Here is a 27,384-nt window from a genome sequence, read left to right as displayed (position 1 = left end):
TTATGTCAAAGTTATGCCACGTGTTTTCCACCGGGAAATGCTCGCCTTTCAAATTCTATGGGAAAAAACTATAAACATGATTGAGTCATCATAAAATGATAAACAGAGACGGTCTACGACGTTAGAGCGTGTTAGAGTGATAGAAGAGTTTCTAGTTTCAGCCAAGGCAAAGGGGGAAATACGCGAGTTGTTTAGCAATTTCGATGTTCAAAGCCAACAAAGGAAAATTATAAAAAAAAACATTAACACATTGACCCCTCAACCGGCCTGTACCGGCTTTGGGAAGTACCCACAACCCCAAAAATTCATAAATGCAAAATAAACACAACAAGATGAAGATACTCAGACATCAGTCTAAGGGATAAATGGTCTTGCAGATATGCATCCAACCAAGGTGTTGGCATCTACTCTTAAGCCACATAATAGCACAGGTTCTTTGACAATTTCTCAAATCGAACAAGGAGAGAAAAGCAGAATCACCCCTCTCAATAAAACGCAATAAAACGAAAAGTCTTTTCACCCCGAAGCCAAACAAATCAATTCCAGGTCATACAGACCCAGAATAGCAGTGTAAACAATTTTGCAATCAATTTGGTTTCAGAAAAGACAGCATTTAGGAGAGCTGTGGTGATTCATTAGAAAATTATTTTCTCATCCAGGCAAAACCAAACAAGAAAAAATCATCACGAATCCACCTTTGCTTGCAAATATCCATAAGCAAAGCACTCAATTATGCCCCAAAAGACTTCATGATGTGCTGAGACACTTTCCTAATATGCTCATAGCTGTATTTTTAATGAAAAATACAAGCAACCATCAACTTGTGCTGGCTTCAGCACAACGACGAGGGATTAAAAGTGGGGACCGCAAAGCACTGTTGGAAAGCTTGGATACCGCTGACTAGGTGCAACTCAGAATAGGGGGGAGGTATCTGTTTTCAGTCTGTTTTTTGTAAATTCAGCTAAAAAAAAGCCAAGAGTCAATGGGTTAATTTAATGTATACTGATGGCGATAAAAAAACATCTCCAAGAGATAATAGCGGAGCCACATAGATATAGATATATGGTATAGCTATGCGACTTGGTTTTGTGGTCATCGCGCGGGTATCTTGTGGTGTCACAATCTATCCATCCAGCCCAAGGCCCCACTCGGTCTTACGTTTTCACGTATTTTTATTTTTTTACCGCCTTCAAAGTTCGTGTGTTCACAGCAAAAAAGGCAGATTGAAAATAGTATTTAATGAGAAAATATGCGGATTCAAATGGGCTGAAATCTTTGAGGAACCGTTTTGTCTGAAGCCGATAGTAAAACCTACCCGAGTGTTCGTGAATCCCGTCCGTTGCAGCAGCAAAAAGAAGACTACTTAGAGGCTCTACACTACCATTTTAATAATATTCCTTCACGTCTATATCTATGGAGATCTATAAGGAGATCCTGAGAAGAAAGTGCCTTGGATTGATGTATGTTTTCAGCTATAAAAAAAATCACTTGTGTCGACGAGTTTCTTGCTAGCAGAAAGCCGACAAGTTCACAGTTTACAACAAAAAGCGAACACAACCACACACAGAAAGCGACAAAAAACACTGCCAAGGTGAGTTTTTCACGATGTTTTGTATTGAGAATATCACAGTTATTTTTCTTTTATTGTTGTGCTTTTATAATGCTCGTTTCTTCGTCTTTTTTTTTTCCAAAACCAATCGCTCAAGCTAAAACACCGTACCAGTTTGACGTCAAGATGTCATATCAAAGTCATCTATCCTTGTTTTGATTGGCTAAAATACCATCTACTTGAATTCCGATTGGCTTATATATTGGCGTGCACTTGAGTGGTTTTCATTCCACTGGCTATCGCCATGAAAATGTTAAATTCGTAAATACTTACACGTTCTATAAATTCAGGCATATATTCTTCACGGTAAGTAAGAATTTAACGACAGAAATACGTAGTTGTCTAGTTACTGTATCAATGTCACTTAGCTTGTTCAATTTATACATTTGTTTATAGAGTTTGCTTTGAGAATTCGTGGTCTAAATCAAACAATTTGAGCATAACAACATCCTTTGATATTCTTCGTTCTCTCTATACTTTATTGACTGCGTTGAGATATTTAATAAAGGCTGACAAATATCATCCTGTCGTTTATTGCTGAAGAAGACCTTTCTTGTCTTTATATTCTGCGTATTTAGTCTTCTCAAAGATACAGCAACTTTTACAACATTATCATAACTACAAATACCCCTATTAATACCTATATTCTTTTTGCTTAGCTTATATTGTCTGCAACTTGCATACTATCTATTTTGTTTATTTATTTATTATTCAAATAGTTGTGGAAAGTTAATAAGGTTATAAATGGCATGATGAAAATGTTGTTTTGAAAGAAAAAAAATACTTATAATTGTTTTCACTTTTCTTTAGGTAAAACCAACCAAGGACTACCCGAGGGCCATGATTGATGCTGAAGGCTGGGAGGCATGAGAATAGGCAAATGTCTTAAAGATAATAAAGTAGGGGATTTCTTACTTTGATACAGCAGTAAATGTGAAATAGGCTTTTTTAGAGCAAATACTTGCCCTCAATGATAAATCTGAAAACATTTTTTCTATCAACCTGAAGATAATTAGGAAAGGGGAAATGTTAGGAGAGTGCTCAACCAAGTTGTTGCATTACTGATGATTTTTCTATCAAAGATATAGTCCAATTTCTTCCTTTTCTCTCTCTCTCTCTCTCTTGATTATTGATATTATTTGCTGTTTCCTCTCTGCACCCTAAATAAATTAAAATAGGTAATAGGTTTGAAATTAGACATTTTCAATCAATTTGTTCTCCTCCATTGCATTTAATTTAGGAGTAGCATTAGCATATGTGGATCCATGGTTTCTATAAAAAAACAGCAGGCCACCATCCTAAAGGGTGGGTGCACCAATGTCTAATACTGGAGGTATATTTGTGGATCTTAATTTCCTTGGTGATAGAGTATCACCAGTAATAAGTGATAGATTAATCTTCCATATGGCATCTGAAGTGTATCTAACTATATCATTCTATCTTTGGAATGCTGTTGCATCCATCATTTGTTTCTTTGCAAGGGCAAAGCTGGTCAGAATGTAGCTTTGATACAAGTTTACATTAATGAAACTTCTATCAGGGGAAGGGTTTTTTATTAGAGCAAGGTCCAGGGGGGACTCTCCAGAAAGATAGACGGGGGTGCTCAACCTATCTTTTACGGTATACAATTTTTTTTCCAACTGCTATCTCTTAGGGTGTGTTTTAGGATTTTTCCGATTCTGCTATCTTTTAAGGTTTCTCACGTTAAGTGGTGGCCCAATCGCTTGAAATGTATTTTACAATAAACCACAAGTCAACTGATCGGTTAATACTTTCTACTTTATTGTTGGTAACATAACAATATAAGATCCGTCAGCAAATTAAAACCAGCATTGTTTTTTTTAATGCTGTCTCTCAGGGTTAAAAGTTCCTCTGACTACACCTGTGCTATCTCTGAGGGGTAAGAATTGTTGTTGACCACGCCCTTAGTGCTATTCCTTAGGGTTAAAATTGATTATGCTGTCGAGCACCCCGAGCACCCCCGTCTCTCAAACTCCCGTTTCTCAAAGCCCCTCCCCCCTGGGAGCAAGGTACTTAAACTATATAAGGACAACATCAAACTTGTGCATTTTCAATAATAAATCTGTAAAGAAAACCTATAGTTAAATAGAAAGGGGAAAATGTTAGGAATATGCTCATTTAAGCTATTATTGCATTATTGTTATATATTTTTAAAAGTAGAGTCACATTTTTTCAAATATAGAGTCATTCATTTCTCCCTTTTTCTTCTCCCCATTGACTTTTTGTTATATTTATTTCTCTCTAACCCTAACATAGGTCAACATGGTTTGGTTTGAAATTAGAAATTGGAATTAAGCACTTTCAGTATAACTTTAGGATTTGCCTCCATTGCATTCATTTTTAAAATAATGACAAAAATTTTTGGGCCAAATCCCCCCCTTGGCAAAAAGCTAGATCCGCCTCTGAACTGCAGTACGGCATCTTAATCTTTGGAATGCTGTTACATCCTTGGTATATTCTTCACAAGGTCAAGCTTGTTAGAATGTTGTTTTGATAAAAATATACATAGTGGAACTTCTAAAAAGGGAAATAAGAATTGACCATTAGACTCTTGAAAAAAACATTCTCGTCAACTAAACACCTTGAACCTTGACAGCCTTTCTCACACCAAGTTTTAGTATTTTGTTGACTTTCACACTGCTTATTTAATATTATTGAATGAGTTCTGCTTGATCTATTTGGAGGGGCCAATACAATTCATAATAACATGGCAGTAAAATTTGACATATTTTTAATCTCATTAAAAAACATTCTAGAGACACCCCCTAAAACTACCCCTATCAGTCAACACAAAAAGGTGTTAAATGCAGGGCCTAAATCTATATATTATTTTAATTAGTGTTGGTTTGAGAAAAATACAAACTACATAGGTTTCCCTACAGGTCTGTTTCGTGGTTGCCCACTCATCAGGGGATTTTAATTGATTGAGCAAACGAAGAAAAACAATAGTGCAGTTTTTATCATGTTTGGAGTCTAACGATAACTTTCAACTACATTTTTTCGACAAGAATTCAAGGGAAAATTAAGATGTAACACTAATTCTACAACACTTGCGCGTAATCAATCTTCTGATTGGTTGTTAGCTGGTAAATCAGAGGATATACTACGGGATTCATCATCCACACAATACTTGCAGAAGGATAACACCCCATGTTACACATCAATCCCATCTGAGACACACACCCCATGTTACACATCATTCCCATCTGAGACGCCCCATGTTACACATCAATCCCATCTGAGACACACACCCCACGTTACACATCAATCCCATCTGAGATACACAACCTATGTTATACATCAATCCCATCTGAGACCAACACCCCATGTTACACATCAATCCCATCTAAGACACACACCCCATGTTATACATCAATCCCATCTGAGACCAACACCCCATGTTACACATCAATCCCATCTGAGAGACACACCCCATGTTACACATCAATCCCATCTGAGACCCACACCCCATGTTACACATCAATCCAACTGAGACACACCCCATGTTACACATCAATCCCATCTGAGACACACACCCCATGTTATACATCAATCCCATCTGAGACCCACACCCAACGTTACACATCAATCCCATCTGAGACACACCCCACGTTACACATCAATCCCATCTGAGACACACAACCAATGTTATACATCAATCCCATCTGAGACGCACCCAATATCACACATCAATCCCATCTGAGACACCCCATATCACACATCAATCCCATCTGAGACCAACACCTCATATCAGACATCAATCCCATCTGAGACACGCCCCATATCACACATCAATTCCATCTGAAACCCCATGTTACACATCAATCCCATCTGAGACGCACCCCATATCACACATTAATCCTATCTGAGACACCCCATATCACACATCAATCCCATCTGAGACCCGCCCCATATCACACATCAATCCCATCTGAAATCCCATGTTACACATCAATCCTATCTGAGACACACACCCCATGTTACACATCAATCCCATATGAGACACACCCCATGTTATACATCAATCCCATCTGAGACACACACCCCACGTTACACATCAATCCCATCTGAGACCCCATGTTACACATCAATCCCATCTGAGACCCACACCCCACGTTACACATCAATCCCATCTGAGACCCACACCCCACGTTACACATCAATCCCATCTGAGACACACAACCCATGTTACAAATCATTCCCATCTGAGACACACACCCCATGTTATACATCAATCCCATCTGAGACACACACCCCATGTTACACATCATTCCCATCTGAGACACACCCCATGTTACACATCAATCCCATCTGAGATCCACAACCCACGTTACACATCAATCCCATCTGAGACCCACAACCCATGTTGCACATCAATCCCATCTGAGACCAACACCCCATGTTACACATCAATCCCATCTGAGACACACACCCCATGTTACACATCAATCCCATCTGAGACACACACCCCATGTTACACATCAATCCCATCTGAGACCCCATGTTACACATCAATCCCATCTGAGACCCCATGTTACACATCAATCCCATCTGAGACCCCATGTTACACATCAATCCCATCTGAGACCCACAACCCACGTTACACTTCAATCCCATCTGAGACCCACAACCCATGTCACAACACATCAACCCTATCAGAGACCCCATGTTACACATCATTCCCATTTGAGACACACCCCATATCACACATCAATCCCATCTGAGACCCCATGTTACACATCAATCCCATCTGAGACCCCATGTTACACATCAATCCCATCTGAGACCCACAACCCATGTTACACATCATTCCCATCTGAGACACACCCATGTTACACATTAATCCCATCTGAGCCCCACAACCCACGTTACTCATCAATCCCATCTGAGACACACACCCCATGTTATACATCATTCCCATCTGAGACACGCCCCATATCACACATCAATCCCATCTGAGACCCACACCCCACGTTACACATCAATCCCATCTGAGACACACAACCCATGTTACAAATCATTCCCATCTGAGACACACACCCCATGTTATACATCAATCCCATCTGAGACACACACCCCATGTTACACATCATTCCCATCTGAGACACACCCCATGTTACACATCAATCCCATCTGAGATCCACAACCCACGTTACACATCAATCCCATCTGAGACCAACACCCCATGTTACACATCAATCCCATCTGAGACACACACCCCATGTTGCACATCAATCCCATCTGAGACACACACCCCATGTTACACATCAATCCCATCTGGGACACACACCCCATGTTACACATCAATCCCATCTGAGACCCCATGTTACACATCAATCCCATCTGAGACCCCATGTTACACATCAATCCCATCTGAGACCCCATGTTACACATCAATCCCATCTGAGACCCACAACCCACGTTACACTTCAATCCCATCTGAGACCCACAACCCATGTCACAACACATCAACCCTATCAGAGACCCCATGTTACACATCATTCCCATTTGAGACACACCCCATATCACACATCAATCCCATCTGAGACCCCATGTTACACATCAATCCCATCTGAGACCCACAACCCACGTTACTCATCAATCCCATCTGAGACACACACCCCATGTTATACATCATTCCCATCTGAGACACGCCCCATATCACACATCAATCCCATCTGAGACCCACAACCCACGTTACACATCAATCCAATCTGAGACACACACCCCATGTCACAACACATCAACCCAAACTGAGACCCCCACCTAATGTTGTTCATCAAACCCCTCTGAGACAAATAGTTAATGCCCCAAACCCAACCCCCATGTAACAAACACCCCGTCCCACACAAAAACCTATGAAACCAACACACCATGTAACGAATCAAACACCTTTGAGACCAACACAACATTTACCACGCCAATACCATCCGAGACCGATTGCTCGTGTTTACATCAAAATCCTCCAAGATCAATAGAAAAACTATATTAAACCTCTTATACCAATGACCCATGTCCATCCGACGCCCATTTTTGTAAGAAAAATCTCAAAATTCAAGCTAAGCTTTGCAACATTGTTTAATGCATGTCTAGCTGAGCAGTTCATAAAAAGTTTTCTAGTTGAATAAGAAGTGCTTATGGATAAATTAACTTAGCTATAATTCAATTCTGACCAACTACAGGATTATTTTTCAGTAAAATAACTCCCTTTGGTACATACTTTTCGCATATGTGAACTTAACACAAAAGCGTTTGCAAACATACGGATGGACATTTATGTATAGATAATCCTTGAACATTTTGTCATTTTAAATAGCCAAGAATTAAATTGAGCTGTAAGGGGCTAAAATTAAAATCATCGATTCCTGTCTCCGGTGAAGGTAAGAATCCTGAGTCGGTCATTAATGGGCGACGCCTGTGGTCTTTGTGTTTCTTTGAGCTCTGGGTAAACGCTCTTGGAGGGCAGGAAGCCCTTATGGTGTGTATGAATAGTAAGCGACTCGATGTCTCTCATATGGCCATCTCAAGTGCAAGTCCTTAAACTACAGCTTACTCTTTATTCGAAACATTTTTTTAAAATGAATTACTCCTTTTTGTATTTACGGGTGTTTTATGATGGAAGCAGTAAACGAAAGCAGACTTAAACTTGAATGCGTTTGTTTTCAGAAGTACTTAAACAAGTTCTTGTGTTGTCTATTAAGTAATAAAAAAGAATGAGACAGAAAGCAACGAGAGCAGAGAGGCAATTCTTGCGTTTAAAAGTGCGCACTTCACAATCACGACGTTCCAGATTTGTTACCTAATCAAAATATACCATATATGATGGGCAAATTTATTACTTTGGCGTCAGAAGTTGGGCTTATATCCGATACCGTTTCTTGGTAAACAATAAGCGTTGAGCCGCAGGGGTAGCGCATACACGCGCTTCTACCTAATCGTAACCATCAACACACCACACAAGGTATATGATGGAAGAATGTCCCTATCACCCTGATACCATGACTTTGATATCGCTCTGCTTCGGGCGATTCTTTCTAAGGCTGGATTCTGGATAGGGGCTACTTGGAGAAAGAACACAAAGGGTAAGTCGCCCTCGTTTAATATCCAGGTGAACATGTTCTCGTATCCGTGACAAGGCAAATGTTCTTTTGCGTGGGCTTGGCGGGAAACAGAGCGCGTTTCCCTCATGCTATCAATCAGAAAATCAGTAATCGGTAGATTTGTGGATTAAGCCGCTCTATAAGTCACGATAACTCATCTCAGGCAGGATAATCCGTAAAGGGGGATTGAAGATTCGAGATGAAGGTGATTACGCAGTCGCCTCGACAACATATCCGCTGTGCGCAGGACTAATGAACCTTCGCAGCTACACATCTAGTGGCCTTGCGCATTGCACATATTGCATTGCGTCACAAAGGGTGTAAAAACGATAACGTGACTGAACTCCAGCTTTACAAAAAGCGCCGTGTTGCTCGTATTAAAAAATATTTTTCAATTATTTGCAATCGCTTTATCCCCTTAGAGATATCTTAGCGGGTAAAACGAATGTGCTGCCTTATAACGCTAAGCCGTTTATTTCTTTCTGCGCATGCTCTTGTTGCGTGCTATCCTAAGGCTTGTTGTGGTACAAACAGTTCCCGGCGCCTTGCAGACCATTCATGTGCCCCGCACTAACAACCGCCATTAAAGGATTAACGTCGAGAGGCCTTTTACAGCAAACGGAAAAACGGTGTCCGATGATGTTCTAAAAAGAAAAGAATATTGTCTGCTTTACAGGATTTGACTTAATTTCTTTACCAAGAATTGACTGTCAGAGTGAGTAAGTTTAAAAGAAAAGTTAACTTTTACAAATCTCCGCTAATTTGATCGAAACAAAGTCTGATGTACGTCTTATGGCGAACTTACTATTATCATCGTTGGAATATCGAAAAAAAAAACAGTGCAAAAAAAGCTAGTTGTCTGTCTAAGTTAAGACGGTGTCAGATTAAGATATATTACTAAAAAGCTCAAAAAAACTCTCTTAGACGCATGTGTACTGTTTCGATTGTGCCGTCGTTGTGCATTTGTTCGGGCGGATAACACATGCGGAAAACAGGGTAATTAAGATTTGATAGCACTGATTCCAGTTTGATCCCCTTATCCTGCGTCCTGTTTAACTCTCGTAAATCCCGGAACATGGCTAATAACAGAACAGATAAAAAAATAGTGAAAAACAATACATCTGCGAAGCCGCAAGGGAGGTTTCATATTACTCAGAATATAGAAATGACTCAGATATGAGTAAAGCCTACCTTCAGAAATCGCCTTTGCATATTAGAATGTAATACACTTTGTTCGGATTTACACTGTTATCAAATAAGGTTGCTAATGTCTAGATTTTATTCATAATTGTTTATCTTTTCTTACTAGTGTTGCAACAATAAAAGTCTCATTTGCAGAGTGTCTAGTGACGATAACTAACTAGTATGAGTATAGATTTCTTTCTTACTAGTGTTGCAACAATAAAAGTCTCATTTGCAGAGTGTCTAGTGACGATAACTAACTAGTATGAGTATAGATTTCTTTCTTACTAGTGTTGCAACAATAAAAGTCTCATTTGCAGAGTGTCTAGTGACGATAACTAGTATGAGTATAGATTTCTTTTTCATATCAAGGCGAGGCCGTACACTTGAGTGAATACTTGCAAATCAAAGCTTTTACTGTCGTTCGCCATTTGATAGGAATCCGATTATCATTTTACAGCTGAATGTTTTCACCCTGATCATTAGAACTCTTTCTCCATCAAGCTACCTACACGCAAAAAACGCCACTGCGTCCCTGAAGTAACTGCACAAATACAGCATAAAAATGTGTAAAAATCCTAAATATTTTTTTTTCTTAATTTGCGTTCTTTGAGAAAAGAAGTAAGTTTGCGCCCCTGTTTTCCTAAATGTTTACATTTGCATTGTTCAAAGCGAACTCCGTGGAATCTGAACCTGGGGCAATATCAATCTAAAGAGCTGAAAAGATGGTTATAACCGGCGCACTTTAACTCACCTTCAAGGTAAGGTGTATTGCACACTAAGCATAAGCCACATTTAGCACGTCTTTTGTATTAAACCCATGAGTCTCCCCACTTTATATCTACACTTTTCTGCTCTCGTGGCGTCAATATAACAGTAAAGTTCACGCTCTCTAGCCCAAGTACATTCGTTACAGATACCTCTTTTCTGTTATTCAGATGCTCGAGAGACACTCTCTCCGTCAAGTATGTAATATTTGCATCTTTGTTGCCTTAGAATCACTTGAAGCAATCGCTCCTCCTGCCCTTGCTCTGCGATTAAGTGCTTACTCCAGAGCTAAGATTTAACTGAGCGCCCTCTTGGACAAATTACCACTTCAATCTAATTCACAAAGAGGCAATTACTCTCGCAATAGTTCTAGAACGAAATGTATGTCTACGCTTTTTTGTACTCAGAGTGACTTAGTTAATGGTAAGGGGGGAAGTCCGAGAGAAGTATGGGTTTACGCAACGCGGAATGAAAGGAAATAATTTCACACGGCGTGGGATCTCTCTGTCAATGCAAACTCCTAATGATTCTTTTCAGTGCTTCAGCTTTATAATTGTCTAGAGCCCCACCCTGTCTTGAACTTCAAGAAAGAGTGGTTGGATTCGGTATAATGTCATCGCCAAGGCAAGTTATGGTTCCAAACACGTCATTTTATTTCACGCAATTTGGAAGTGTTAAATAAAATTTTTTAACAATTTAAAAATGTTGTGACACCCACCCAATACGGGTGAATTGGCAGCTTTGCCTATATTAGTCTTTAGTTTGAGTGTACACGCCCTACGATTTGGTCTAGGTTTCACTGAAGCATAAAGTTGAAGGTGTGCGCGGATAGTGTAGCGGGTGCGAATGTGTCCGATCGACATTTAAATGATATACCAATCTTATGACATGGACATGTGAAACACTGAGCTGAAGTTAGTCAACGGCGTAGGGCACGTTTTTTAACAAGAAGGGGCCGAAAAGGCCCTTTCAAGGCATTTTCTCCTGTGTTATAATGTCTCATACATTTACTTTTTTGGCTGCTAGAACGGGAGCCCGGGCCCCCTTGGCCTTGGCTACGTCACAGGGGGGTCGTTACCCCCTCGCTGTATGAGTAAGAGGATTGTATAATTAACTTTTCAGGTTATATCACATTAAATAACCAAAAAAGGAAGGTCGTTTCTACTTTCTCTTTAGGCCTGGGTAGCCAGTTAGAAAAAACCTTAAAGTTATCACGGTTCCATCCCACAAATACGTATTTTATTGGTCATATCTCGCAGCCCCGGGGTCAAGCTCCGGTCTGGTTTGTTTCTTTCTTTGCTGGCAGGCCCTCTTGAGCACGAGCTTTTAAAAATCACCAGACGAAAATTTGGCGTCGGGGGAATGCTACAATATCCACATGTACATAGTCAAGATTCCGCCCCAAGACCTGGGCTACCCCCAAAACCTAGCGTGCTCTTAACAACGCCTGTAGCAATACAAAATAAGATATAAAAGTATCTTAAAGAGATAAAGTTAAATAAAAGGATAAATACCAACAGTAAGAAAAAAGATCGTTCGAGGGGGTCAAAAGAATTTATCTCAGGTATTTATTAGGTTTGTTATGGGTATGTTTAGAGAACTTCGCTTTATCTCCAAAAATTCATAAACGTATTACTGCATTCATCGTATTAGGAGAGACAGATAAAAAATGTAGCCTTTGTTTTAAGACATATTTTTGATATCGACAACCGTAGTTTATATACATGTTTAATTTTTAAAGAAATAGTTCCGAGGATTATTTAGACAGGAGCCAATGACCCATACAAAATCCGTCTTTATTGTGGGATTGAAATAGTGTCAGCCCAGCGAAATACATACAGGATTTGGTGTGATGATTTTACTTTCAAATGGGCGTATCCCTAAGCTTTGTTCTTGTCGTGATGTTCATAGAAAATATTGCTTCCACTACAAAGGTGCACTATCCTATCTTACAATAGTTGGACTTACACAATGTTAGATTAAATCTGAATGATCCGAGGAATAATTACGCCAAGACCACTTCATGCCTGGATATTGGACAGGCACTAAATGTATTGCATATTTTCCCTCTAGATTCGTTAGACGTGAATATCCCAATATTTAGAATAAGGGTACAGACTTGAAAAGAAGAGCTCTTATCAAATGCCGTTTTTGGTTTGTCCGTTTTAATTAAGGGTTGACTGTCGCTTCATGGTCAAACTGCTAGACAAGACCGTACCACTAATACCCCTGTATAAGATAATGATTAATTACGTCTTTGGGCATTTAGAAAAAAACTTCCATGCACAACAGAAAACGCCATGTAATAAATGACTCCTATTTCTTTGTCACATGATGGAGCGTTCTACTAATAGAAAGTTGTTCGGAATCGCCAGGAGATTATACCAGACAGGAGGTATAATGATGCAAAGATGGATGAGAAAATTATGAGTGCTTGAATAGCCCAAAGAAAATTGCTACCTAGTCAGGAGATGGCACGAGTGCTCACAGTCATCCACATGATAAATGCCTGCCTTTAGGTGACCGAATGATAAACATTTCGCATGAGTAAAAGACCTTTTGAAGTGCTCGTTATATCAAGTACCATTCCGTTTCCTCACACCATCCATTTATATCTGAAGAACAGCAAGTCGCTACAGGCAATCATTGTGTGTTTCTATTTCCCAAGCTCTTAAAAGTAGCGGAATCTTTCAGTGATAGTGTTTAGCTCAAGTGATTTATTGTTGTTTATAGCTTTTGAGTACTGTTCGCACATAATGTTTGTTCGCCTGTAGCAATCTAAGCTAGTATTCAACTAATTGCTGGACTCCAGCCGGGGGTAATCGGTGGTCCATTCATGCACAATCTCCCCTTTCTAGTCCTCTAATTATTTTCAACGAGAAAACAAAAGCTAACACCAGTATCATTTCATTTATTCTCAAGTGCATGCACGTAATGAGAAGTCTCAGAATTGACAACATCGAGACAAAATAAGTACTTTCACAGCTGACATTTCTACATGAAGACAACTCCAAAATGGCGCGAGCGGACACTTACACCGACGTACAAACAAACTATCCTTTACTGAATGAAGATAATGCGTTGAAAATAATTTTCATAGTACATTTGTTGAGGTGTCAGTAAATTATAAGATTTACTTGTTGTTTTATTTGTGATATCCGTGAAGGACGACCAGCGGCCATCTTGGACATCTTCTTGCTTTCAAGTGGGACCGTCTGCTATTACAGACAGCCCTTCTTTATTTAATTCCTTCTAAGAAAGCCTCTCAAACCGCTTCAGCGATTGTTAGAGCTCTGAGAAGCTATTCAAGTAAACTATAAACCTCTCACTTGACTTCCCTTGTAAGTTCTTTCCGAGTTTATTTAATTAACAAGCAGTTGAAGCCGTTGAACAAGTAATACTTATTTCCTAAAATCGCTTTAAGGAAATGCTAAGGAGTTGCCTTTATAGACGGCACTTGGAACGGAGTGAGAGGCTATTCAACACAATCCATTACAAACCGTGTTTCAACTAGATACGTCCGGGCCGTCGCTTGACAACGTGTTCTATGGTGTGTGGGCTACATGATAAGTAATAGTCTTTCAGTTTAAGGTGGGTTCACTATGGAACGATTATTCCCTCGTGCATTATGTCTTCTCATTTTTTTCTGCGCGCACAAAACCTAGACATTGCTAAAAAAAACATCTTTGAATTACTGCCTTCATAAAAAAGTCATTAGGGAATAGTGCACGCCATCTAAGTATTGCTTAATTTTAACAAGATTAATGATAAGTAGACAGATACACAATAATCCGCAGAACAATTACCACCGGCTCAGTATTCTAAGAGTCACGAAAAGCGAGTTAAGTAAAAATGGCTACTTCGTCGTATAGTCGTTTCACAACGAATAGTTTATCAAACTTTGACTGTAGAACGAAAGGAATATGGCTGATTAAAGTTGCGGTGCTGATACTATCGGAAGAATTAACTCCGTTTGCCAACGCGCGCTTGATATTGAGGTTTCAAACGTCAAAGCACTTTGAAACCTGCACAGGTCTGTCAAGCTGACAGCTTAAATAAGTTGCTGACAAAATTATCACACATGGTTGACGCTTACTAATGGGCTAAAGCTTATGTGTCAATCAATGTTGGCAAAGCGGGGGAAAAAGATACTAAACTCGGCGAAAAATTCACCTAAATTACCACTTTCTCTCACCATTCTGTCAAAAGCGCGACAGAATTTCAACGAGCTCATGTGCCAAAAATAATGTGCTTGAGTGATAGGAAGCCATCAAAGGGATTAGGAGCGTAGTCTACATAGCAGCCCATGTCCTGACACGGGTCTCGGGGAAATAGCATCAAAACGCGTCTATCTACCTCAGCATCTCTTTATTCCATATCAAAATAGCTGCCTTTGTAACATTAAATGGTGTAGTGCTCTCTTTTGGTCAATACCGCGTTCAAGATAAGATCGTGAGAATTCAGAAACTAGGTCATGAATAAATGCGCAGAAATTACCTTCTACAATGAATGAATTCGAGCAATTTTAGCATTGAACCTAGCTCTCTAATCCCAAACTTAATCCGTCTCCTGTCTGAGGTTAAGTGCAAAAAGGTACGACAACTACTAAAAACATTTCCCATTGAATGTTGCCATGAGACTAGTTGCCAAGAAGCGAGATAACAAGCGAGCACGGCCAAACGTATATGTTTTTTACTAACTCGTACCAACGTCGCAGATGGTTTAAAGATGTTCCTAGAATTGATATTGATTGAAAATAGTGATCTGATATGGAAAGCAAGGTAAACGAACAGACGGCCGTGAGGTAGCCATTTCCGGATTGTGTTATCTTCGTCTGATCACTTCACCTAAAGCAGGGCTCGCTTCCAAGGGAAATTCACAGCCATCAGAGATAGACGGATACGCTTGTGTTCCCACCTTCAAAACCAAACGGAAAATTCCTTAGCCGAATAAAATGGAAAGAAAAACTTTTTTGAACGGTCAAGACTTAAATACTAGTAGATTGAAGTGGTTTTGTTGAAATTTCGAGTTGATGTCTCAAAAGAGTTCTTCAGAATGATTATTACTTTCAAGCACGCCCCTTAGCTCGTTTCCAAAACAAACCATTTTGCTTAATACAGCCCACGTCGTAAGCGTCGCCTTGTGTTCCAAAAGACAAACAATAAAGTACCGTAGGCAGTAACTAACGTTAGCAAGTTAGAACCTGAAAAGAAATAAAAGGAATAAGCCAAGTGCATTACAATATTTTTTTTCCTTTCACTACTATTTAAACATGTTTTCTCTCGAAAACAGGATAGCTGTCATGAATAGAAATGAGTGTAAAATAAAAGGAAATAACAAGGAATGCAATTCTTTGCCGTTTTATGTTTTCGCCTTCAGGCAATGAGTTCTTGAGAACAACCAGGTGTCGTTTCTCTTTTCTTTCATAGCGACGATGATAAAAAAGCGCAAGAAATAGCACCCAAACTCAAACCTTATCGGCTTTATCACAACCAAGTTCATGAAGTTTCGTAATCTAGCTCAGGTGTTCTCAATTAGTTATGAATTAGTACTGTTAGATCCCCAAATAACAAATATTATACAACATTAACGCCTTAAAGGATAAACATTGTATTAAAGGTGTGATTTGCATTCATTCAGACATTTCTTTACCGGTTACAAAGGTAGATTTCAAGGATTTGGTAATTCCTTGTTAGAACAGAGGTTGAATAAGCAATCATTTGTCGGGAGGTATTTTAGTTTGCAGAATTAGTCTACTGCTTGCTTATAGAAATGGAGAGCGATAGCCATTGTCAACTGATGATAAGACTGATCTAGTATCTTATGTTCTCTTTCAAGTCAAACTCGCTAAAACTTTGTAAACGTGCCTCTTTTAGCTGTAATCTAGGGGTCTACTTAATCCCCCCTCCCAACTTTTTAATCTACTTGTATTGTGAAAAGTAAAAGGCAAATACGTTTGAAAAGAACCAAGGGCCGTATCTAATAGTTCAATGTGTGCTATTTATGTGATAAGATATGCTGGAAGCACTGTAGGGGGCTTCGCTCGACCAGCGCAAAAACTCGTACGCTCAAGATTCTACGGTCAAGATACGCCATGTCACGCAGATTCAGTTCTGAGCCGACATCGTTTATCCCCTTCTTTTTTCGTTCTTCGTGTGAAGTGTTCTTGTTAAAAATCTATGTTAAGATTTAAGGCTATTTGAATGACGAAAAGGAGTTTAGAGAGAAACCCATTAAAAACTAATACCATACACTTCTTAAAAGCTTTTCTTGAGAAGCAACTAATTGATGTTAACAAAAGAGATTTGTAAGCACCCCGCTTGTACTTTTCTCTTCGATGTCTCACTTTTCTATTCTATTTTCCCGCTATCTGGAGTTATATCGTTCAGGAAATAAGCCGTCAAGTGGAGTTTCCGCTTTGAAGCCGTAGTTGCACGCTGTTCAAATGCTGGTGTCAGCCAGCGTTCAGCCCTTAGTAATGCAACAGTACACAAGTCAATTAATAAAATACACCAAAGATTACTAGCATGCTCCTAGTGTCGACTTAGGACGCTAGCGTCAGTGATGCGAGATCCAGCTTAACCTTGCTCTAAAAAAAACACTATTACCGCTTAACATTTAATTGACTATCTACTAGATCGGCAAACGACTATTTCCAAAAAGCGCGCGTTTTTGATAGGTCTGCATCTCCCCCTTGCCATGCTGGGCTTGGGTTCCAAGTGAATGACAATGTACAAAAATAATCAGCGTCCAACTGAGCGTGCATCCTTAGGTGTTTTTGCTTAACGCTGATAAAAAAGAACCTTATGTTTGCAGCATGTGTTTTAGAGCCTTGACCAGACTGTGCTTCTCAACCAAAGCGAAAGCTTTAAGATGAGCAGACGCGTGATACCAATGACTCTACAAAAGAGCATCCCGAGGCAAAAAAAAAAAAAAACACTAAGAAACACTTTTTCTTTACTTCCATTTAAAAAGTTGGGCTGATTAAGGGATAAAAACAAGCCTGTTTTAAAAAGGTTATCAATGTCACCACAACCAATATAATGATGGGAGGGGATCGGCGCTGCATTTGCCATTTCAAGTCCATTCTCTTCAAGTGCTCTTTACTTAAACTCTCCAAATTCCCTGAGCTGGGCCTTGGGGGAAACGCTAATAAATAATGAAAGGATTCAGCTTGAAGTTAAACCTTACATTAGTTTCCTTTCAGGGCTGCGTATTAAAAAGTCAATCTTGTAAGATGCGTAATGCTAAACAAATTGATATCAATTACTGAAAAGCAGTTATTCACAATACTTATAACTTTTTGACTGGGATATGGGATCTCCAGTGATTAGAGTGGATACAAAGAAGGCTTTTAAGGTGTTAACAGGGTTTATGTTGGATTCTAGACCAGATCAATCTTTTTTAATTCTTTTTGTGTCTCGGCAGCAGAACGATTATCCTGAAAGACTTTGCTGAAAAAAAAAACACATAGTGTAGTGTTTTTAACTCCCATGGGAAATGGGTCAAGAAACTTAAGGGTTCCTATAATAGCTCGGTGATTTTTTTATGAAAAATATATTTTTTCGTTTTGCTATTAAAAAACAGACCATGGTCTTTAATGTGCCATTAGTAAAAATAGCGGAATCGGTCTTTTTTGTTGAAGCAGAGTAGAAAATAATTAAAGGATATCAAACTCTAATGTTTTTACTATTGTCTAATAGGGTGTGGCACAATGCAACAAGAATATTTCGTTAAGTTTGCGACTCGACCATGGTGATCAGCTTGTTTTATTTGTTTGAGTTCAAAGGTAAGCGACAATCAATTAACAAAACCTATGAAACACATATACATAATTTCTATTTTGACCAAATACTAATACTGGTAATGCTCCTAATGATGACTATAGTTTGCATTGATTACCGCAATATGGTCCTTTGGTCGAGTAATATTCTCATCAGAAGAACAAGAATAAGGAACGTTATCTCAGTACTTAGCAGGGAGAAAAGAGAATCGCGAATTCATTTTTATTTTAACCTCAAAGCGTTCCGGCAGTCAAATAATGGATCGTTAGAAAACCAATAAAACATGATAAAGCAAATATATGAAAAGGCTATTGAAAGTATACTTCTTTCATTTATTCTTTCGTCATGTGGTTTCTGAAACCGTAGAACCCAATATTGGAGATCTTCAAGGATTAATAAAAAGAATGTGAGTTCATCTTCTTCAGTAAACTTTTACTTTGGTAAAAAGTCAAACCATCTTAGGTTCATACGATATGAGAAGAAAAAATATATACATTTGATATTTCTCTCAATTGTGGATAGCCAAATTTAGTCCGACCTCTTTTACTGACAGGCCGAAGACTCATTTATTACGTTTGGACATGTTTTGGCTAACAGAAAGCTGGTCTAAATGCACTTATTTAAAGCAACAAGGATTTCCCTCTTTTCCTAATGAAGTACAAATTTAAGGCAAGTGGGAGGCCTTGAAAAGCACTTAGAACGGCCCCGTGTGGCTGTACTTCGGTCACTTTTTTCCTACTGGATTTCGAAAGCTCCCCAGATAGGCACGATAACTTCAGTTCCTCAGGAACAGCGAGACAAAAGACATCACAAGGACCTGATTAAGATTGCAATCTTAAAAGAGATTTGAACAGAAAAATAAATCTACTGAAAATACTACCTTGTCACCTAATACCGATATGGTGAAAAAATATTGGATTTATTACTCTTTGTTTGACTGACGTGAAGCTTTCAAAGAACGAACTCGATCCCCACTCCTATCTCGATTCCCCATATCTCACAAGAAAGTCTTCTTCTTCTAGTTACTTTAAGTGGGTTAAAAAGGCGTTCTCGAGTCGAAGTATTATCCTCAAGAAAAGATAGTTGGCACAAGCGTATGTTTTCCTACATAATCCCTTAATTTTCTCACTTTAACTTATGTGCAATGATGATAAAGATGTCGTGAAACTGAATAGTTGGATCTTTGCTGATAAGACTCGATTTTAAGTCGCGTTTAGTAAAACAACGTGATAGATGGGAGAGAAACGCTTTTACGGTGGCCTTTTGGTAGTTTGACCTCGTTGCGAAATACGGTGTAAGCGTTATGCACGTCCGCACTATATGTAGTGGCTATCTCAGGCCACACGCACAAACATTTCCCAGCCAAAGGTTGCCTACTGACGCCGCGAATAGGTTATAAAACAGATTTCCAACCTTTTCGACGAAATACGACACATATTTTTTAGCGATTATCAGGTAATCGGATCACCAAAGGCAATCCCCTTTGAAATAACACAGAACATGCATCCTATCCGACACATACGAAATTCCAAACCTTAAATAGTATTTGCGCGCCTTTCCTGTAAGAAAACGAATACCCTGATACGTGTATATGGACATTTTCTGAGTACGTAGGTTTAATGCAAATTTGAGGGAAGAGCTTCCTCAGACTCTCAAGTGCTTTTGAGCTAAGGCTTTTTAGAAGGCGGGGAAAGTAACATAAGCTCTGCAGTATACTTACTCCGAGAGGAAACTACTCTAATAGTCATTCTTTTATTAATAAAATCAGCAATTTTATTTTATTGACACAAAAAGTGACCCTTTTTATTGCAGCTATGGACTTGTGAGGTTGTTATGCTTATAACATTGTGTACGAAAATGGTCTGAAAAAAGAATTGAAGTACCACAAAAAGAAAACCAAAATAAAAATGATTGAAATTGTGTTGCCCCTTGAGCAATGAATGGAGAATGGATGTTTGTTATTAGAATCAAATTAGGAGGAAGGATCCGCCGAAAGAAGTATAAAAAATTAAAACATTAAGGACGGAAAAAGTGTCATTGTAAAAATATCGCTGGGGCGAAAAATTCATAGTAAAATAAAACACGTCTTTACGCCCTTGCCTATTTTCAAACTAATACAGGAACCCCTAGTTTTATCGCTGTAAGAATGATATTATAATTAGCCTTCATAATAGAGAGACATCCTACCAAGGAATAGATATTCGGTTATAACCGAAAACAGTAAAAGCCTTTAAAGTAGGAATATTGCTTACAATGAATAAACAAGTAACCAAAGAAACATACTGGATGCCCAAATATTCCTTTTAATTAACAAACACGTTTATGCAACAAAAATATATCTAAAGTTGTTTTCATTCACGCAACATGAAATGCAGGTATAAAGATGTTATCGGATCCCCGAGATAGCAAACAGAAGGTTCACGAAAGAAAAAGTACAGAACAACATGCATGGCGGACTAGAATATCGAGTAAACAGCTTACGCACTGAACGCAGGAAAATCATATTGTGAAATATTTTACCATTTTTTTTTTTTTAGCATTTTAAAAAACCGTAAGAAACGCAATAAAATTATGTCGGAAATACAGGCAACAAAGTCTGACCCTTCTCATGTACCCACTAACATAAATGCTCTGTATATCTTATTGATTTATGAAGGCGAAAGGAAAGAACAGAAGGTAACTCGATCAATGGTAAAAATATATAACAAAATATAATGGGTATATATGAGATATAAAAACGAAAGGTTTTTTTCCCTAAAAGCACAAATCGTGAGAGCTCACTTCTTTATCCGGTGGAAATATTAGGGATGAGCGAAACAATATAGGAAAAGATCAGGTTGGTTTTATGATTTATCAGCAAAGTGCAATAAACTCCGGAAAGCATTAGTACAACAATCTAGGGGGAGGTACCACAAGGCCTTCGGTCCCCAAGACCACAGCTGACGAGCTCTGGACATTCTAATGAGCGTAATAAACCTCTGGAGATAGTCACCGTTCACTTGTGTTGATAAAAGGCTAATAAAAGGTTCACTTTCTTTCTTAACGACTTTTTTGCTGGATAAGCGTGCCTTTTAGATTACACCACAGATAAGACTTAGTACAATAGAAAGGTTTGGATTTACAAAGCCATAGGATCAACTATTACTGTATTGCATATACGAATAAAACAAATTTAAGTTGATAAATGAATGTAATTTGAGAAAATACAACGGGTCCACTTTTTCGGAGAGTCAAATCAATTCAGTAACAATTATTGTTTTCTTTCTTGCAAGTGCTAAACATAGGCTTTAAAATCTCAACACACTTGAATTCCCTCAAAAATCGATCTAGACCTATATTTCCGAATATTTTTCGGATTTTGTTTAACTGATCAAAATTCTAATGGTCCTGTTTTGTTAAATAAATCGGAATTAATGGATCTTTCACAAGACAAAAAGAATTTTTTTTTTGCCAAAAGCGATCTACACAGCATCTCGCATATTGCTCGTATATTTTCGCCTGTCAATATTTTCCCGGTACATCATAGTTAAAATCATATTTAAGCTGTCCCTTAACAAATCACAATCTCTGGCATTAAACAATGCTAGAAACAATTACTGCCAACATCCAGAAATAGAAAAAGGAAGAAAGTGGGAAATGACCGTCTAAGAAATGGCTTTCAGGGCTACAATTTGATCGGCACCAAATAGGCGCAGTAACAGCCTTAGGCTTTTCACCGTATTATTTTAGAATCATTTATCATCCCAACAAATACACTTCTTTATAATGTATCAACCACTAAAAATAAATATTCTTTTTGCATTGAGTCTATGAAAAAAAAAACACGACAATTTTGTTAGATTTGTAAGTCTTGAGACAAAAGAAATAATCAAAGTGGTGTTAAAAAGGAAATATTTCCAGCGATTTCCATGCTGCCTTGAAAGCATACAAAGGCCATCAATCAAATGAAAAATGAAAAAGCGTGACAACCGAAAATTCAATACCTCAGTAGTTCGGTGATTTCTTGTTTTCTTAAGAAGCCGTTAATTTATTTGCTTTTTCTAGCTGTCTTTCCACGGTGCATGTAGACGATCGTACGATCGCACTCAACTTGAGCGAAAAATGTGTTTGAACAACTGAAAAAAGATTCTTTAACGCGACGTAAATAAAAGCTAGCTTACACGTGGGACAGTCTTATATTGGCCAAGCTATCTTTGATCACAGCGCTTATGTTCTGTTGTATGCATTACACAAGCTCTATTGTCTACGAAAGCAGGCGAGCAACTCTTTGTGTCTTCACTAAGTCAATAAGAGATCGCCCATTAAATACATTCTCGTCAGCTTTGAGTTAGTAAAGTAAACGTGATAAACAGAATGAGTAAACAGCATAAATCCCTCTTTAGTTCCCTTGTACGCGGTTATTGGCAAACCACATTTAATGTTTGTATATGGATTGTACGCGACAGAGGTAAAAAAGCGTAGGGCACCCCGCTGCGATTCGAAATCGCTCAAACTCCGGAGTACAAGTTTTAGTTTAATGTAAAGCTTACAAACTTGCGGGAAATCTACTGAATGTTTTGTATTAACGATAAAAGGTTGGACTCACGCAAAAGAAATAAAGAATGCATAAATTGAATTAGCAGACATACAAGATACGGTCCATTTAACTGCCTACAGACTAACGATTAGCGTGGCGTACCATGTGCGTGCGGGCATGGTCTGATGCTTGCCTTAACTTTGAACATCTTACAGTGCGAGATAGACTATTAGAAACTCTTTTAGAGTCTAAGCCTGGCCTTTTTTTATTTCCCAGGCATTCTGTATAAGGTTGACATAGGCATAAAGCGTCCTGCGTCATATAATACAATAATAGACGACGGTGCCTCCCATCTACATACAAACACAGCTTGGTTCGGGTAAACATCCATTACCTAAAGCATCGTTAATCATCGTTGTGCACACATTAAGCCTAGCCGGCGACATGGTGTTTTATCGCAAGCCAACGATGCATTTCTAATAGCAGCCTACCTATGAGTTGCACCGCTCTCCAATGCCTCGCTCATGCCTTCCTTGAAGTGTCCACTATAGAGATTTTGAGAATGATTAAACGAAGAAGGGTTTGGGGCTTTGAGAAAGTCACCATAAACGAGCTGAATCCCCGCGCTGAATCGCGCGATCTCCCGCCTTCATCCCCAACGCACGTTCCAGCGTGAAGAGAACCGTTGGGTGTATTGCTGCCCCCTTAAATGATCAGCTTATACCCGGGTTTTTGAGTGTTCCTAGAGAATTTTAAAGCCTTATAAAACCTCAAAAAGAATCATCCCCTTTACGTAAAATAGCCTGTGAATTCCTTTTGAAGGACCTCTTGACGTGATTTGGCGCTAAGAGTCAAGTCGACTTTTGTGTTGGGCTCTTCTTTCGTTTAGCCAGAGTTAACGGCTGGGTTAGCTTAACGGAGGGCCCTTGGGCGATCTTTAAGAGCTTATTCATTTATCGACCCCTGTAAGGACATACTCGCCAAACTACAACTCCTTTTGGTCACCGATTTCCCCTCGATTTGAAAATTCTCGGTGCGAGACAGCGCGATTCGAAGACTACTATCGGACCAATATCGCCTTCCGAAGAGTCAGCGAAGAGGCAGGAGAATTAAGACCTCTCTAATGTCCTTATAAACGGACAAAACAGCAGTAGAGCGATATCGCAATTTAATGCAATTACAACAAGCTTTTTTTTCGTCTTGTGTCGGAAAGATTGCGATAGAAGTAGAGTTGTTGCCCTCCCCTTTTAAGAAGCACAGACTTCATTCTATCACTCACAACTGATACTATCTAAGTAATGTGCATTTCGACGAAGCGGCAAGCACAATGTCAAGTCAACTATCTATCGCAAAACACACGACTTATGGAATAGTAACTCATAAGGCCTGGATTGACTGTTTGATGTGACCTTTAGGCCTAGCAATGCACAGTATGCTGACGAGCTTTAAATGAGGCAGGCAGAGTCTGGATTTAGCTAGTTCAATTTACTAGAAGCCCTTTGCTTGCCCTTTTATACATGTTTCCCACAACTAGTATAAAGCTTGCTGTGTGTTGTATTCTATCAGCAAGATGTACTGTTAGTCTTGTCATTTACAGCTAAAGACATAGACTCAACCCCCTAAGAGCGCCCTTAACGTTGGAACGCCCATTCAAATTAGCTACCAATTATTCGATAATATACAGTCACCTTTGCCGATGACATTATCGCGAGCAAGAAGCATAATGCCTAATGCTTACTGAAAACTAATTGCATACGATGAGCTGATAATGAGGCGAGGGGCAACGCAAACAGCCAACCGCAATAACCGAATACGATAGCTTTTATAGGCCATCTCTTCGTGAATTTGGTTAAGGGAATCCGATAAGCCATGTCACAAAGTGACACTTTCAATTCATTGCGTGTACATCAAATCACCACAAACGCTGTGGTATTTATAGAAAGCCAACAGAGTGGGCTCAGGGATTGACTCAAGTTATCGCACTGTAGCGGCCATTTTATTATTGGCTTTGACCAGCTTAGCGATGCCGGCCGCGCGACCGCTAATATTTCCTAAAACAAATATTTTATAGTTACACAAAACAATGAGTCGTTCGCCGGCGCTAGCACGATATTGGGTTTAAACCGGGTGGTGTGTTGAAACAGTGTTTAACTTAGCAGTGATCGTAACCTTAGGCATACAACGAACGTAGTATCTTAGCGCGGGATTCCATGGAAACTTGGGCTGCCTGGTAGGGCACGCAGTCTCAAGCCGAATCCAAGGAATTGTATAGCTTATGACATCATGTCGAAATATTGCTCGAACCCGAACTGAAAATAAATTAAGGCTGGTGACATATACTGAACAAACAGCTTTAAGAGAGGCTATTGTGGCACAGCTGAGGAAAGGCGAGCTTTCTCTCAGGACCACTAGATTGCCTTGGATCGCTCACCACCCCTTGACTGACCAGCAGTCTAGGGAATCATTTGCGCGCTATCATGGTTTAGGCTGGCACTGGACGTACACTTCCCTTCGTCGCGTATATTGATTTATTTGTCAGTTGCATGTAACGCAAAATTCCCTGTAGTTCCCGTGGGGTCATGACATTAGGAGATAAAAACCGAAAAAGGCCAGAAACAATTTCGCTCTAGTCTAAACGACGGTCTAGTTTAGGTGGCGACGGAGCAAACAATACGATAGGATGCACTTGAGTACAACTCGGCATTTCACACCTTCTTTTTGCCCGTTAATTGGCGATTGAAATCGTAACGACACCTTGTACAATCGCAGTCGCGCTCGCGTCGCTAGCCACACGTTGAGCAGGTCCCTGAAAGATCGCGATAGCAGGCACACACGGGCTTAGCGAGGTGTCGAGGCAGAGAAGCAAACAGGAAATCAGTCCCTGTCACGCTTATCGACAACAAAAATCCTAAGATCTTCAAGTATTTACTTTAGCGACGTCCGCAAATATCCCTGAGTTTACTGAGCCTAAACCTGGTGTTGAACATGACATAGAACATAAGTAATGTTGTGCCCGAAAACAATTACGTGGATGGGCTTATAATTTGAGAGTTTCAAGTGAAAACAAATATTTTCCGAGAGGACTTCTGAGCGAATAGATTATTCTCAATCGACAAAATTACGTAAAAAGCCAAAGAAATATTTATTCGCAACAACTACAGATCAACTGAATTACATAAAATCGTGTCACTTGGGGTTTACGCTCATGCTAATGGCACATTACTCACCATAAATGTGTTGCTAGCTTAGAAATCCACGGTGCCAATATCTTAGTATAATAAAATCCCAATTAATATATCATTTTTTTCAAGCAATTAATACACCATGTAAAATATATACGAACCACAATGGTAATATTTCCTTCTTAGGGTGTTCCAATTTACACAGCTTTTATCACAGGTTAAAAAGTGGACAAATGTTGACTTCTGCCTTGCCTCCGTCACCTGTTCTCTTGAGAAAACATTTCTCGAAACATATTTTCCTTTTATGCGACAACAAAAGATCCAATTGACTTGGACACCATTAGCAGTATCTGAATCATCTATAGAATGTGTCTCACGGGCGACAACAAGGCGGAATCCTGTCTAAAACAAACCACACTTTCTACCGATATTGTTTCACGGAGTCTTCGTATTATCGTATTTTGCTCTCGATTTGAAGATAATATTATGATTGGGTTGGCCCTGTTTACAAAGTTGGCTGCATCCATCGGGGTGCTAAGAAAAGACAACGCTCGTACAAAGTATTCACAAAAGGGTTTTTTAACTAGTACCCCTTATCGGCCAATCTATACAATTTATTAGGAGCAATCGAGGCGAGTTAAACGTCCCGATGTATTCGACGCATCAGCACACACAGTCAAACGTTCTAGTACACAATCAGAACGGCGCATGCGTGGTAGAACGGACTATGAAGCGCCAAACAAAGCATAGCAATTAACGAGCAGAATGCGCTTGTTGCGAAACCGATTCACACGGAAAGTGCATCTGAGAGAAATAGCAGCGAAACGCTGACAGCAAGCGTACGATGACGCCTGTTTTATACCAGAGACACGTTGAACTTATCTAGCAGACTTATTCTATTTGCAGGAAGTCCCTGCTCCCACGAAGGTGACTGCTGCATTTCTACGTCGATCTAGGGTTACGGTTGAAATAAACCACAACACAATGTTTCTGTCTTGCCTTGCGAGCGCGTCTGACCCCCTCACGAATAGAACCCCAGAATCCTGTATAACGTCAGAAAAGCGCGCGCAAAAAGACGCAATTAAAACAATCACATAATGAACCCGAGTATTTGCTCAGTAAAGCACACTTTTAGATGTGTTTAAAAGAAAACGTCACTCACTAATGCCTGTAAATGATAATAGTAAGGCACATAGTGTCCCGTCTAACAGCCTGAGCAAAT

General features: G+C 39.3%; 1 protein-coding gene and 1 long non-coding RNA gene across 7 annotated transcripts in view; one reads left to right on the top strand and one right to left on the bottom strand.

The window, feature by feature from the left end:
* Positions 1-27,384, bottom strand: part of LOC116618074 — an 87,723-nt gene that overhangs the window by 27,499 nt on the left and 32,840 nt on the right. Inside the window, exons 1-2 of one of the 6 annotated variants that reach the window (XM_048729214.1) lie at positions 26,324-27,366; positions 10,667-26,248 (exon numbers count right to left, since the gene is read on the bottom strand). The exons of 1 other annotated variant lie outside the window; for it this stretch is intronic. The gene's annotated coding sequence lies outside the window, so the exon portion shown is untranslated. Of the gene's footprint in view, positions 1-9,188; positions 9,375-10,666; positions 27,367-27,384 lie in introns of those variants that run through there. 4 more of the 6 variants (XM_048729215.1, XR_004296022.2, XR_007311977.1 and 1 more) reach the window with 4 other exon arrangements.
* LOC125567997 lies at positions 877-10,472 on the top strand. Its single transcript, XR_007311983.1, has 2 exons — positions 877-1,591; positions 2,420-10,472. It is a non-coding gene; the product is annotated as an uncharacterized LOC125567997 (long non-coding RNA).

This window comes from Nematostella vectensis, chromosome 6, assembly GCF_932526225.1.
Source record: "Nematostella vectensis chromosome 6, jaNemVect1.1, whole genome shotgun sequence".
In the NCBI taxonomy this organism is placed as follows: Eukaryota; Metazoa; Cnidaria; class Anthozoa; order Actiniaria; family Edwardsiidae; genus Nematostella; species Nematostella vectensis.
This window is presented reverse-complemented; position numbering and strand designations above follow the sequence as displayed.